Genomic DNA, 9,179 nt, shown 5'->3' with positions numbered 1-9,179 from the left:
CATTCAAAATCATACATAATGCTGTCCTTCTCTCCGCTTACCTTCGTTGGCCTCTATTTTTTTTTAAACATTTGTCAGAGAAAATGACAATTTTCGTGGTATTGCTTTGTGCACTGACTTTACTGAACTCTGGAGAAAACGAACATTGCCGCTGGGTGAGTACATCTGACAATGTGCTCTCCCGTCCATTAGACATTTTGTCTGCAGGAACTCGTCCAAGTGCCGATGTATTTGTGGCATGATGTGAACAGCATGAATTTGTGTCACTACCAAAGTCTAATGGTTTTAAATGACTATTTTGTATTGTCTGGAAACTCACTTGTATAATTTGCTTGCGGTAGGTCTCTTAAAAAAGAGAAGCCTACAAGGTTCTTAAACAGAGGTGCCTAGTTATTCTTCTTTTGTTGATATCAGGTAACGTGCAACCTAACCCTGGCCCTGATATGCAATGTCTCCAAACCCCCTTTAAATCAAGATCTGGTTTTGGGAGTTTTCATTTAAATGTTTGCAGCCTGTTGTCAAAAATTGATGGGGTTAGGATTTGGGCTAAATCAACTGATGCTGATGTAATTGTGTTTTCTGAAACCTGCTCAGCAAGTCTGTTTTTGATAAATGTATAAGTGGTTACAATGTTTATCGCACTGATCGGGTTAAGAAATGTGGGGGTGTGGCTATATATGTAAAAACTAAATTCCCTGTAAGTGTGGCAAAGTCTGAAGCTATATGTAAACAGTTGGAATTTCTTGCTTTGAATATTGAGGTTTCAAAGGGTCTCTCTATAACTGTCATTGGCTCTCGGTGATGCATTTTCTTCTTTGACGCACCTTATGTCTAAACTTCTTTACATTGAAATGATCTTGATTGGTGATCTCAACTGGTGTTGGTTAAAGCCAGTGTCTGATGATTTAAAAACGTTTTGTAATTCTATGAATCTTACCCAGTTGATTAACTCACCCACTCGCCCAAATCTTAAATGCCCAGATCAATCTACCCTGATTTATTTGATATTGACAAATGTTCCACATAATTATTCTGCAGGTGGTGTTTTTTGTAATGATTTAAGTGACCATTGTGCTGTTGTTGCTGTTAGAAATACTAAGGTTCCTAAAACAAACCCACGTTTTATTCGTAAGAGAAATTTGAAGTGTTTTAATGAGCAGGCTTTCTTTCATGATTTGTTTTATTTTGACTGGAGCAGATTGAGTTTATCCCTGATGTGAAAACTGCCTGGAAATTATTTCATGATGTTTTTTTCCAAATAGTAAACAAACATGCCCCATTCTGCAGGTTCAGGGTTAAAGGGCGGGTTTTCTTCTGAGCTGTCTTGTATTATTCACAACCGTAATCTAGCCTACAACCCTGTGTGGATGAACCAGTGAGAGCTGGTCAAACTTTTAGCTTTTTGCCATTCTCAGTGCAGGTGGTACATAAAGCCCTGAAATCCTTAGATCAGAGAAAGCCTGCAGGTCCTGATCTTTTGGATCCCTTCTTTTTAAATCTGGCAGCTGATTTCATAGCTCAACCACTAATCTAACCCTGGAATGTAGTGAAAATCCAAAGATCTGGAAATCAGCATTTGCCCTACCACTTTTAACCGGGAGAGATCCAACTCTTTTAAATAATTATAGGCCAATCTTAAAGCTGTCACCCCTGGTGAAAATACTTGAAACCCTTGTGGGTGAACAGCTAAAATAGTTTTTATTTACTAACTCAATTATAGCAGCCATGAAGGTTTTAAATGATATCACTGAAGCCCTTGACAAAAAACAGCATTGTCTCACTATTTATCGATCTCTCTAAGGCTTTTGATACAGTTCATCATGCTATACTAAGGCAGATATTGTCGAGTGTAGGTCTTTCGGAGCATGCAGTTGCATGGTTTGCTAACTATCTGTCTGATAGAACTCAGTGAACTCAATTTGATGGACTTATGTCTGTTAAATTGTCTATCTTTAATGGTGTGCCTTGGTTCTCTCTTATTCACTATTTATACAAATGATTTAGACAAAAATTTCCCAAATGCACAACTTAATTTTTATGCTGATGATACTGTTATTTACTGTTGTGCCTCGTCTCTTATAAAAGCTTTCCAGAACTTGCAAACTGCTTTTTATACTGTTCAACATACCTTGTGTCAATTGAAGCTTATCCTCAATACTGACCAAACTAAACTAATGGTGTTTTCTAATGCAAGAAATAGATCTCTGAACCTTTCACCTATTACTACCTGTCAAAGCAAAGAAATTGAGGTTGTAACCTCATATAAATATCTTGGAATTTTAATTGATGACGGCTTCTCTTTTAAATTGCATATTCAACAACTTACAAAAAAATTTAAGCTGACATTGGGATTTTATTTTAGGAATAAGGCCTGTTTTTCTTTTGAAGCCAGAATGTGGCTATTATCAGCTACATTTATGCCTTTACTAGACTATGGGGATATTTTATATATGAATGCTTCTGCTCAGTGTTTGAGATCAATTGACACCCTTTACCATGGCACTTTGAGATTTATTTTAAACTGCAAAACCCTTACGCACCACTGCACTTTGTATACCAGGGTTGGCTGGCCTTCTCTAGTCACTCGTAGGCTCAGTCACTGGTATACTTTTATTTACATAGAAGAGAGACGATTTTCTGGAGGTGCCACTATCTTACAGCTGAATGTATTGTCGTCACTTTTCTATAGAGGTAGAGGTATATAGAGAAACATTCAGTTATTTATGGTTTCATATATAGGTGTTTCTATTGTATGAATGTGAAATACATTGTGGTTTTCATGTGAAACCAAACACTAAGACAGGGTTATTTGTGGAACATTTTTTAATTCTGCTTTAGGTAAAGTGCATTTATGTTGTGTAATTTAAAGTGTGCACTTGTTTGATGTGAATATTTTCAAAGTACTAACAAGAAAATAGACAATTGAACAAGAGAAAAAACACATTCTTCAGAATAAAGAAAGCGCCAGAACTTTGCAGAGATAAACTTGTGTCCGTTCTTTTTACTATTGCAGGCCACCTCAGCTACACATGCACTCTGTCTGCACACGTATCCACGCATGCACATACACACGGACATACACACACTAATGTTTTCTCTCTTGTGTTTGTCAGCAGTTTATCGTGGCCCTGTCGTTCGCCTCCTTCACCAAAGCTCTGTCAGGGACCTACATGTACAGTGCCATCACTCAGAGAGACACTTTGACCTGTCCAGCTCTCTCATCGGACTCATAGACGGTAGCTTTGAGATGGGTATCAACAATAACATCGAGTTGCTTGAGAATTCATGTAGTAAAAACCAGATACAGACTACAGACTACAGTATGATCCATTTTTCTTGTAGTTCAATCAGAGTCTGCTCTCAATACTGTCCAGTTTTATAGTTGTTCCTATTAATTGATTGACTGACGTTTGTCCATGACTCTACTGTCAAACCACTAACATTGTTTTATTTGATGCTATGTTGTTGCAGCCTAGTATCCAAACTGATATGCCATTTTTAGTTAAAAAAAATAACAGTGTTTATAATTTGCGATTCCTGACTACTGTAGTGTTGTGGTTTCTTGCAGGTAACCTGCTGTTCCTGGCTGTGGTCAGCCATTTTGGGGTGAAGCTGCACCGGCCCAGGTTCATTGCTATGGGCTGTTTCATCATGGCTGTAGGATCCTTCCTCACAGGCCTGCCACACTTCTTCATGGGACGGTAAAACAACTGAAATACTGGTTAAACTTGTACTTGTAGAGATACTCCAATGCGGAAGATAGTTTCACTTTAGAAATAAAGAAATGTATCCAGTTGATTAATCTCAGTTAACTTAGAACTAAAGTCTTGTGTAATTGGTCAGCTGCTTGATTATGTTTTGGGGCCATAAATGTTAAGAGAAGGGATTAAGAGATGCTATAACTGTGACGTGGTAAGGTTGGACCCAGGTGCAGAGAAGAGACCAGAAGATGAAGCAGTGGTTCCAACCAGTGTCTCCACTGCTCAAGGGCCCACTTAACTGCCCAAAGCTCCCAGTTGCCTACATCGTAGTTGCCTTCCGCTGGCGAGACCTGCTTGGAGAGAAAGGAGCATGGGTGCAGTTTCTTGTCCTCCTTGTTCCACTGTGAAAGGACCACACCAGCTCCGGTGTCCGAGGCGTCCACCTCTACCACAAAGGGACGAGTTGGATCAGGATGAACGAAGATGGGTCCGGAGTTGAAACGTCCCTTGAGCTCTATGAATGCCCTGTCAGCCTCAGGATTCCTGCAAAAACCTGCTTCAGTGAGGTGGGACAGGGCCATACGTGTTCCGGAGGGGTTTTTGGAGAAGATCAGGATGTCGTCGAGGTGAACAAAGACGAACCGGTTCAACATATCCCTAAGAGTGTCATTGATCAATGCCTGAAAGACTTCTGGTGAGTTCGATATTCCAGAGGTCATGGCTAAATACTCAGTTACCACTAGGGGTGTTAAAGGACATTTTCCTCTCATCTCCCTGATTCTCTCCAGATTTTAAGCGTTGCGGAGGTCCAGTTTGGTGAAGAATTGGATTCTTAGTGCCAACTCCGAGGCGGCGGACATCGGGTAGGGGGTAACGATTCTTGATAGTAATCCTTTTCAGCCCTCTGTAATCGATGCAAGGACTGAGACAGAGAGACAAGGGATGCGATTAGACATGCAGCCCAATTAATATTTTTTTTTTCTCCACTAATTGGTCAAATTCCACTAATTGGTCAAAATCACATTCGATATTTTCGTATCAGCTCTTTTTCAGAGCATATCTGATTGGTCAAAATACCAATTACTCAACAAACAAAAAAATGACTGAATTGGGCTGCCTGTCTCAACGAATCCACAGAAACCTGGACATGTTCCAACTGAAATGTTCCATCCTGTCAGTACTGATGTTGAATGGCATTAACTACACTTTTTTTTGTTCTCTCCCAACCCCTGTAGGTGTGTTGAACATGAGTGGAAATGAAACTCCAGCACACCGGTAGCACTAAAGATGTGTGAGTATAACTTTTCCGGGTGAGTTGAACCCGCCTGTGGGTGCAGTGGGGATATTCCTGGGAGGTCTACTGATGAAGAGGTATAAGCTTGGCGTTGTGTCTGGAGCCCAGCTGTCTTTCATCACCGCCTACCTCCTCCTCCCTCTGCAGTCTGGCACTAAGTGTGACAATGTTCAGGTGGCTGGTCTGACCATGTCCTACAATGGGTAAATATGACATCTGATTGGTTGGTTGGTGGGTGGGTTGATAAAAACAAAAGTTTTGATCAGTGGAATATGAGTGAGTTAGACTAAAGTACACATGGGCTTGTGCCGGGGCTCCCTCTTGTGGGAATATACAGTATGGTTGTTACTGGGTGTACAAAACATTCACAGGGATGCCGGCCCATGTTGACTCCAATGGCTCCCACAGTTGTGTCAAGTTGGTTGTATGTATTTTGAGTGGTGGACCATTCTTGATACACACGGGAAACTGTTGAGCGTAAACAACCCAGCAGTGTTGCAGTTCTTGACACAAACTGGTACCCCTGGCACCTACTACCATGCCCCGTTGAAAGGCACGTAAATATTTTGTCTTGCCCATTCACCCTCTGAATGGCACACACACACAATCCATGTCTCAATTGTCTCAAGCTTTACAATATATTTTTAAACCTGTCTCCTCCTCCTTTATCTATACTGATTTAAGTGGATTTAACTAGTGACATCCAAAAGGGATTATATCTTTAACATGGATTCACCTGGTCAGCATATGTCATGGAAAGAGCAGGTGTTCTTAATGTTTTATACACTCAGTGTAACTCATGGCACTGACATGTACCACTGCATATACATTCAGAGAGTTTGGTATTTTTCCTGGAGGGCCACAATGTGTAGTAATCTTTGGCCAAACCAGGCACACTAGAGTCTATGGAGCGATATGATGTTGAATCTGAAATTCAGTTTATGTTGGCATTAATATCACTCCATAACATTCTAGCTATATTTCTTGGATGCGGGCGGCATGCGGGCGGCAGGGGCTAGTGGTTAGAGCGTTGGACTAGTAACCGGAAGGTTGCAAGTTCAAATCCCCGAGCTGACAAGGTACAAATCTGTCATTCTGCCCCTGAACAGGCAGTTAACCCACCCACCGTCATTGAAAATAAGAATTTGTTCTTAACTGACTTGCCTAGTTAAATAAAGGTAAAAAAAAAAAATCCTGGTTGGAAAAAATGAAAAAGACTAGCTCCTAAAGACATGATGGCCACCACTTGGGTAGAAGCACTATATGGTCCTGTAGCCTACTTTGTCACATGTAAACAAGTTTAGGATGCCAAATGTAACCAAACATCCTACGCTTCCCTAGTCCCAGTCAAACTTATCTTGACCTTTATCAACCCTACTGCATATTCCCTTTAGCTTTCATTTCAATTTTATTGTACTTTGTTTGGGACGCACAAGACACTTTAAAAATAAAATGGTGTATATTTTTGGTCTTGTGTTCAATTTTCTTCTCTATTGCTCAATACTGTATGCTATGCGCACACAGTTGTCTGTTGTAGATCTGGAACCACTGACAGAATAGGGGAGTATCTGTGGCCACATGATAAAACACTAGTCTGGCATCAGTAGTCTGAAAATAGGAGGAAACCAGTTGGACATGTACATCAACATATGGCAGTTGACATTAAAATTGTAAAAAACTCATCCTAGATGTCTCACACTTTTTGAATGAACTTGTGGCTTTGGCCAGGATCCAATTTTCCCACGGAGCTGGTGTGTAAAGGACCATATAAAATCATCTGAATGAGGCTTATTCATGTTTCAGTGGGATTATAGCATAGTTGAATTCCATTTAATTTCCAATGAGTTTAAGAAATTAATGGAAAGCCATGTACTGATTGTATTTGTATGTTATGAATCGCTACTTGAATATGTACAAAAACAGTTTGTTGATTTAGTGTGTCAGTTTTGTGGAGGTCCAAAATGAATGTAAAATCCAGACAGTTGAGGAATGACACGCAGTATGACTTGAGCGATACCAAAAACATAGCTAGAGTTTTTATTTTTGTATTTGTTTATTGCTTATGTGCATAGCCCGGTGCGGTACATTCCAGCTCCTCGTATCGGCCGGGCTAGAGTGGGCATTGAGCCAGGTACGAATCTGGTCTCCAGTGCGTCTCCTCGGGCTGGCGTACATGGCAACAGTCTTACGCATGGTGTCCCCGGTTCGCCAGCACAGCCCAGTGCGGGCTATTCCACTTCACCGCACTGGCCTGGCTACGGGGAGCATTCAACCAGGTTGGGCAGGCTCGGTGCTCAAGAGCTCCTGTGCGCCTGCATGGTCTGGTCTACCCAGTGCCACCTCCACGCACCAGCCCTCCGGTGGCAGCCCCCCGCACCAGGCTGTCTCTCCGTCTTCGGCCTACAGGTGTTCCCGCCTGTCCAGCGCTGCTAGAGCCTTCGTCCTCTCCAGTGCTGCCAGAGTCTCCCGTCTGTCCTGAGCCGCCAGAGTCTCAACCAGAGTTTTTCTTTTTTAATTTGTTTATTGCTTAAACACAAATTTTAACAAAGCATAAACCAATACTGATCAAATTAGAAATTAAAGCAGTGGTAGGTTTTATGGGGAAAACATTCAATCAAATCAAATCACATACACATGGTTAGCAGATGTTAATGCGAGTGTAGCAATATCTAACAAGTAATCAAACAATTTCACAACAACTACCTTACACACACACACAAGTGTAAAGGAATGAATAAGAATATATACATATAAATATATGGATGAGCGATGGCCAAACTTTCACGTTCTGACCTTTATTTCCTTTGTTTTGTCTTTATTTAGTATGGTCAGGGCGTGAGTTGGGGTGGGCAGTCTATGTTTGTTTTTCTATGTTTGGTTTCTGTTTCGGCCTAGTATGGTTCTCAATCAGAGGCAGCTGTCGTTAGTTGTCTCTGATTGAGAATCATATTTAGGTAGCCTGGGTTTCACTGTTGGTTTGTGGTTGTTTGTTTCCGTGTGTGTGTTTGTCGCCACACGGTACTGGTTTTTTTTTGTGTGTGTGTAGATTTCATGTTATCGTTTATTGTTTTTGTTCGAGTTGTCTTTTGTCTTTATTCAAATATCGTCATGAACACTTACCATGCTGCATCTTGGTCCGATCCTTACTCCTCTTCAGACGAAGAGGAGATCTGCCGTTACACAAACGGCATAGGCGAGATGCAGTAGATACATATGAGATGAGTAATGTAGGGTATGTAAACATTATATAAAGTGGCATTGTTTAAAGTGACTAGTGATGCATTTATTAGATCCAATTTTTAATTATTAAAGTGGCTAGAGATTGAGTCAGTATGTTGGCGGCAGCCACTCAATGTTAGTGATGGCTGGTTAACAGTCTGATGGCCTTGAAATAGAAGCTGTTTTTCAGTCTCGGTGTCCTGTGGGAATTTAAGTATGCTCTCTCTAATTCTCTCTTTCTCTCTCTCGGAGGACCTGCGCCCTAGGACCATGCCTCAGGACTACCTGGCATGATGACTCCTTGCTGTCCCCAGTCCACCTAGCCGTGCTGCTGCTCCAGTTTCATCTGTTCTGCCTGCGGCTATGGAATCCTGACCTGTTCACCGGACGTGCTACCTGTCCCAGACCTATTATTTGACCATGGTGGTCATTTATGAACATTTGAACATCTTGGCCATGTTCTGTTATAATCTCTGCCCGGCACAGCCAGAAAAGGACTGGCCACCCCTTATAGCCTGGTTCCTCTCTAGGTTTCTTCCTAGGTTTTGGCTTTTCTATGGAGTTTTTCCTAGCCAATGTGCTTCAACACCTGCATTGCTTGCTGTTTCGGGTTTTAGGCTGGGTTTCTGTACAGCACTTTGAGATATCAGCTGATGTACGAAGGGCTATATAAATACATTTGATTGGATTTCAATTTGTCCGTGATGTGTACGCTGAGGAACTTAACTTTCCACTTCTCCACTACTGTCCTGTTGATGTGGCTAGGAGGGGTGCTCCCTCTGCTGTTTCCTGAAGTCCACGATCATCTCCTTTGTTTTGTTGAGCGTGAGGTTATTTTCCTGACACCACACTCCCGAGGGTGTAGCATAAGAACAGCTTCATTGGCACAATGGACAAAACTTGCACAATGTTGTAATCTAACATTTTAATATATATCGGCTTAATTTGAAAATGGTCAGTGTTGG

At 41.4% G+C, this 9,179-nt stretch overlaps 1 long non-coding RNA gene across 1 annotated transcript; it reads left to right on the top strand.

Moving 5' to 3' along the window:
* The first annotated feature begins 3,798 nt into the window (after positions 1-3,798).
* Positions 3,799-5,440, top strand: LOC118964334. Its single transcript, XR_005051403.1, has 3 exons — positions 3,799-4,395; positions 4,490-4,564; positions 4,937-5,440. It is a non-coding gene; the product is annotated as an uncharacterized LOC118964334 (long non-coding RNA).
* Positions 5,441-9,179: the final 3,739 nt, after the last annotated feature.

The sequence above is a fragment of the Oncorhynchus mykiss genome, chromosome 1, assembly GCF_013265735.2.
Source record: "Oncorhynchus mykiss isolate Arlee chromosome 1, USDA_OmykA_1.1, whole genome shotgun sequence".
Classification (NCBI taxonomy): Eukaryota; Metazoa; Chordata; class Actinopteri; order Salmoniformes; family Salmonidae; genus Oncorhynchus; species Oncorhynchus mykiss.
Note: the sequence above shows the minus strand (reverse complement) of the source record. Positions and strands in the feature narration are given on the sequence as shown.